At 50.4% G+C, this 6,234-nt stretch overlaps 1 pseudogene; it reads left to right on the top strand.

Annotated features, from left to right (window-relative positions):
- Positions 1 to 4,606: 4,606 nt before the first annotated feature.
- LOC118998411 (peroxiredoxin-1-like) lies at positions 4,607 to 6,022 on the top strand (annotated as a pseudogene).
- The last annotated feature ends 212 nt before the right edge of the window (positions 6,023 to 6,234 follow it).

Below are 6,234 nucleotides of genomic sequence, written 5' to 3'. Positions count from 1 at the left end.
ACCTGGGTGCCCCGAGAGTTCTGAAACACTACACACCTGACTACTTAGCCAGGGACACCGACCTCTTTTCCCTTAGTTGTCAAATAAAAAATGACAACAACCAACACAACAAGAGCCACCCAGTGTGAATGAATCAAAACCATACCTGTTTTTTTGTCAGGCTGGCAAAAATAGAATGCATTTTTTGGTGTGCTGCAGAGTTTTAGTGAATAGTTAATGTGTGCCAGGAGATGAAAAAGGCTGAAAATCGCTGCCATACGATGTGTGTTGTAAAGAGAGCCCTCTGGCGGCTGTGCGGAGAATGGCTGTGAACAGGGTGCCTAGGAGCCTAGGACAAACAACTGGCAAACAGGCGGTAGCAGGTAAGATGGAGAGAGGCTTGTGGATACAAGGCCTTTAGACAGTTAAGCGGGCAGCTCAGTTGGTGGGAGCATCATCCCGACACGCCAAGGTTGTGGGTCCCATCCCTGGTCAGGGCACACACAAGAATCAACCAATGAGTGTTTCTACAGGAAGTGAAACATCAAATCAGTGTTTCTCTCTCTCTCTCAAAATCAATCAATAAAAAATTTTAGCCCTGGTTGGTATGGCTCAGCGGATTGAGTTCTGACCTGCAAACCAAAGGGTCTGTGGTCTGATTCCCTGAACACATGCTTGGGTTGTGGGTCAGGTCCCCAGTAGGGGGCGCGGGAGAGGCAGCCACACAGTGATGTTTCTCTTGCTGTCTTTCTATCTCCCTTCCCCTCTCTCTAAAAAAATAAATAAATACAATCTTTAAACAAAAATTTTTAGAAAGAATAGATGGGGGTTGTGGGGTGGGGAAGATGTAAGGTCAAAGGATCATTTTTAAGATAAAGTCACGATTTTCATACACATATAAAATGAACACACATCAAACAAAGAGTTGTTTAACTTCATGAATGAAGAGATAAGGGGTTAGAATTTGTTCAAAGGAGAAGTCAAAGGAGTGCTGAAGCAAATTTGCAAAACCTGGTCTCTCCGTAGGGCAAGAGCCAAGTGCGTTGCACTAGACACAGAAGATTTGCGTCTCCGCGGACACCAATCACCTGCCCTGCTGCCTGTTGCTGCGGGTTAGCTGGGACTGCCTCCTGAGGCCTGAAATGGGCCCGGCAAATACAAAAGCGCACCTCCGGTGCAAGCAGCGGATTATCAGAGGCCCGGGGTTCTGTGGAAAGAGTGTGCAAAAATGACTTTCCGCCCTAAAGTCTGAGATGTTCCCTCACAACAGGAGGACTCCCGGCATCTGAGTAGTCAGATGCTCAGACAAGGACCTGGGGGAGGCACTCAGATGGAGGGGAGGTAGAGTTTGGGACACGGTCACTTCGAGGGGCCTGTGGCACCTTAAGGGGAGATCCTGGAAGTCATGCTGGAGAGAGGGCTTCCCAGCTGGGGCTTTAAGCTGAGCAGGATAAGGGCAGAAGGCAGGGAAGGGTCCTCTTACGAGGCACTGAGGGGGAGGGATGGGGTGTGCACCGGGAACAGGTCGCGTTTGTCGCTGCTAAGACAGCGGTGGTGTGTGCTGTCTCCGAACCAGCTGCTCCGTGGGCCAGGGGAAGCCTCCCTTGCTGTGTCATCTCCCATAGGAGACCTCAGACACTGCTGGGGACAGGAACAGGTGCCGGGTTCACAGAGGCCCTGGAGGCGGAGGCCCTGACGGCAAACCCCAGCCACCGCCTAGGAGATGTGTGACAGTGGACAGTCACGTCGCCTTTCCCTGCTTCAGTCTTCCACTGCATGCAGCCAGCACCCGCATCCTGGGGGGCCGCTTGTCGTCGGAGTAGCCCAGGGCCTGGCACGCAGCCTGGCAAGGTATCGCCCCCTTCCCTAAGTGCAGACAGAGGTGATCAGAGAGGCTGGGCGCCCCTCCTGAAGCCACACAGCACGTGGATGAGACCCCAGCCCTGACCCACACGTGTGACCCGGGGTCAGTTATTCTGAGCACCTGCTTTCACCCAGTCCTGGCCCCAGATGTCCCACCTTCCCATCTCCCACCTCCAGTCCCACCTTTTCAAGAGCCTCACCTCAGACCCCAGGCAAACCTGAAGCCTCCACCAGTCAGCGCACCGCATTCCTCTAGCGCTGATTGGCTCAGGGGTGGGCACGTGGTCCAACTCGGCCCAATGGGACGTGAGCTTCCCGGAGACAGAAAGGTGCATGCGGGCTCCTGGGCACCGGCCCCAGATGGCGGGCAGGAGAAAGCAAACGAGGTACTTCCCCCTTCAAAGGAGTGTCCAATACAAATCCCAGAGGAAATTCTAAAAATTGATGTTAGGTTAAAAAGCCAGTAGTGTGGACAATGAGGACATGATTTGTGAAAGTGGACTTTTATATTGTAGGACCACAATAGGAGTATGATTGTAAACTCCTTGTATGTTTTGACAAGGAACCTTTATAAAATAAGGTCAGAGATGAACAAAACCAGACATTATTAATTTTTTAAAATCTCACCTATGTGCTTTGGGCTGAATTGTGTCTCCCCCCCCCCCGGATTCCTACGTTGAAGCTCTCTCCATGCCAGAGTTTGGGGGGGCGGGGCCTTCAGGTGGTGATTAGGTTCAGGTGAGGTCAGCAGGGCGGGCCTTGGTGCTGAGAAGGCAGCCGTTGGCAGCCAGGGAGAGCCCTCAGGAGGGAGCCGGAGTGGCCAGCCCCTTGGTCCGGGGACGCCTCAGCCTCCAGACCGGGAGGACGAAGTCCCTGTTGTTTAACCCTCCTGGTCTGTGGTGCTGTATCATGGCAGCCTGAGCTGACTAATGCGGTGTGAAAACTGCGGTTACTGCCCTGGCTGGTGAGGCTCAGCAGATTGAGCTCCAGCCTGCAACCGAAAGGTCGCCGGATTGATCCCCAGTCAGGGCACATCCCTGGGTTGTGGGCCAGGTCCCCAGCTGGGGGCGTGGGGGAGGCAAGCAATCAGTGTATCTCTCGCACATCAACGTTCCTCTCCTTACCTCTCCCTCTCTATAAAAATAAATGAGCCACCGAGACTTCCGGCCAAGAGGGAGGCATAGGTAGACACCCTGTGCCTCCTCGCACAACCAAAAGAAGGACAACAACAACTTAAAACCGAAACCAACCAGAACTGACAGAAGATCAAACTGTATGGAAATATGACAACCGAGGAGTTAACAAAGAGACACTCACCCAGACTGCATCACAGTGAACTGACATGGTGGCCCCTACCGGTCGAGCACCAAAGGCTCCGCCCCTCACACGTAACAGGTGCGTCAAGACAGACAACATGATCCAAATGAAAGAACACATCACAGCTCCAGAAAAAATACAACTAAGCCACAAAGAGATAGCCAATCTATCAGATGCACAGTTCAAAACACTGGTGATCAGGATGCTCAGAGAATTGGTTGGATTTGGTCGCAAATTAGATGAAAAAATGAAGGCTACGCTAAGTGAAATAAAGGAAAATGTACAGGGAACCAATAGCGATGGGAAGGAAACTAGACTCAAACCAATGGAGTGGACCAGAAGGAAGAAAGAAACAACCAAACAGGAAAGAATGAAGAAACAAGAATTCAAAGAAATGAGGAGAGGCTTAGGAACCTCCAGGACATCTTTCAACGTTCCAACATCCGAATTATAGGGGTACCAGAAGGGGAAGAAGAAGAGCAACAAGTGGAAAACTTATGTGAACAAATAATAAAGGAGAACTTCCCCAGTTTGGCAAAGGAAATAGACTTCCAGGAAATCCAGGAAGCTCAGAGAGTCCCAAAGACGTTGGACCCAAGAAGGAACACACCAAGGCACATCATAATTACATTAGCCAAGACTAAAATGAAAGAATCCTAGAAGGGGCAAGAGATAAGGGGACAGTCACCTATAAAGGAGTGCCCATCAGGCTCTCAGCGGATTTCTCAAAAGAGACCTTACGGGCAAGAAGGGGCTGGAAAGAAGTATTCCAAGTCAAGAAATGCAAAGACCTACATCCAAGATTGCTCTATCCAGCAAAGCTTTCATTTAGAATGGAAGGGCAGATAAAGTGCTTCTCAGATAAGGTCAAATTCAAGGAGTTCATCATCACCAAGCCCTTATTAGATGAAATGTAATGAAAAGGGACTTATCTAAGAAAAAGAAGATCAAAAGATGAACAGTAAAATGACAGCAAACTCACAATTATTAACAACCATACCTAAAACAAAAACAAAAGCAAACTAAGCAAACAACCAGAACAAGAACAGAACCACAGAAATGGAGATCACATGGGGGGATTAGCAACAGGGGAATGGGAGGAGGAGAAGGGGGAGAAGGTACAGAGAATAAGTAGCATAGACGGTAGGTAGAAAATAGACAGGGGGGAGGGCAAGAGCAGTGTGGGAAATGTAGAAGCTAAAGAACTTGTGACACATGGACATGAACGAAAAGGGGGGAGTGTGGGTGGGAGGGGGTGTGCAGGGCAGAGGTGAGTGAAGGGGGAAATGGGACCACTGTAATGGCATCATCAATAAAACATACTTTAAAAATAAGCCGCCAGCAGGAAAAGACAGAGGGTCTGCAAAAGAAGGGCAACTAGGCTTTGTGAGTCTCCGTCCTGACCTGCTACTTACAGTGTCTGTGTCTCGGAGCCGCTGACAGCAAGATGTCTCCAGGAAGCGCCAATGTCAGGCTCCCTGCCCCCAGCTGCGAAGCTGCGGCTGACCCAGAGGGTCGATTCGGAGACGTGGGCCTCCGTGACTGCGGAGGGAATGTGCGGTGTTCTGCTTTGACCCTCTTGTGTGCCCCGTGGGGCTGGCTGCTTTCAGTGACCGGACGGAGGCATTTAAGAAACTCACTGCCAAGTGACTGGTGCCCCCTCGGACTCTCATTTCTGTCACCTGGCATGGGTCGGCACACCAGGAAACAAGGAGAACCGGGGCCCATGAACGTTCCCTGGGTGTCAGACCCCCAGCACCCTGGCGGGGTCCAGCCTCGGCAGGTCTCAGGGTCCCCGAAGGATGGACGGCGCAGGCGACGAATGAAGAGTCAGACACCCGAGTGGACGCCGGAGAACAGCCAGCCTCTGTGGGTCTGACCGAACTCGCAGAGTTGGATTTAGGCTTTATTTTTATGGAGATTGTTACATAACATTAAAGAACAGGTGCATGGCATGATCAGAAAAGCAGAAAAAACCAATACAGAGGTAACCAGGAAAAGTACAAGAATTTCCATCATTTCAGTTATATTAAACAACGGTTGTTTTGACCAGGAGAGCCATTAATCAGACAATTAGAACTAGCTGTATGTACAGAGCTTTAAATGTCTTATTATTTATTAAAGTTCTCAGAATTTGGCATGGGGCAAAAGGATACGCTAGACTGAACAGTTATGGGACATTTATTATGAGGCCTTTGTGATGTCTAACTTCACTATCTTTCTTTTTAAAATGTTTCTTTATGCACTTAGAACTCTAACTCCTTAGCAATTGTTTCTACGTGCTCAGTTTGTAATAGCTAACCAGCTTCTCCTGCTTCTTACCTAATTGCATTAATATATGTTCCCGTCCAAGGTAGAGGAAACAGGTAGGGCTGTTACTCCATCAACTTTTAGACATTCAGGGGCTACCCCATTGGGGGGACTTTTGTTCTATGGCCAGGAAATCATTTTGTACAACCTCACTGGAATTCTGCGGATCATTGGACCTGAAACACAGGTGTCTAAAAATCCCACCACCTATTAATCTTAAAAACAGACATGCAGGGAGAGACAGACAGGAAATCCAGCCACAGTTGCCTCTGCTGTGCAGATGCCTCTCATCCGCCCCGACTGCGTCAATGGATGGCTGCTGGTCGGCTCCCCGTTGCGCCCCGTTGCTCAGGACTATGGGGTCTGGAAGGCTGATGAAGGCATCTCATTCAGGGGCCTCTTCGTCATTGATGAAAAAAGTGCCCTTTGCCAGATCACCGTCAGTGACCTTCCCGTTGGCCGCTCTGCAGATGAAACTCTGAGACTGGTTCAGGCTTTCCAGTTCCCTGACAACCCTGGGGAAGCCCGCCCCCTGGCCGGAAACGTGCGGTGATGCCATCAAGTCTGAGTCCGGAAGGGCGGGGGGTGTTTGAGCAGAAGTGCGCACTGGGCCACTACAGGGCCATGGCGGCAGTGTACAGCCATGAGAACAAAACCTGTCTTTCACTATTGTCGTGCTTAGAACACAAGATCTGAGATTCAGGCCAGCTGTGGTCTGGGACGGAACAGGCCTTTCTCGCAGGGTTTGGGGAGGCCAGCCTTTCT

Source organism: Sturnira hondurensis, unplaced genomic scaffold (assembly GCF_014824575.4).
Source record: "Sturnira hondurensis isolate 20B ecotype Veracruz unplaced genomic scaffold, ASM1482457v3 Scaffold0014099, whole genome shotgun sequence".
In the NCBI taxonomy this organism is placed as follows: Eukaryota; Metazoa; Chordata; class Mammalia; order Chiroptera; family Phyllostomidae; genus Sturnira; species Sturnira hondurensis.
The sequence above is the reverse complement of the archived record's forward strand: the minus strand, read 5'-3'. Positions and strand labels throughout refer to the sequence as shown.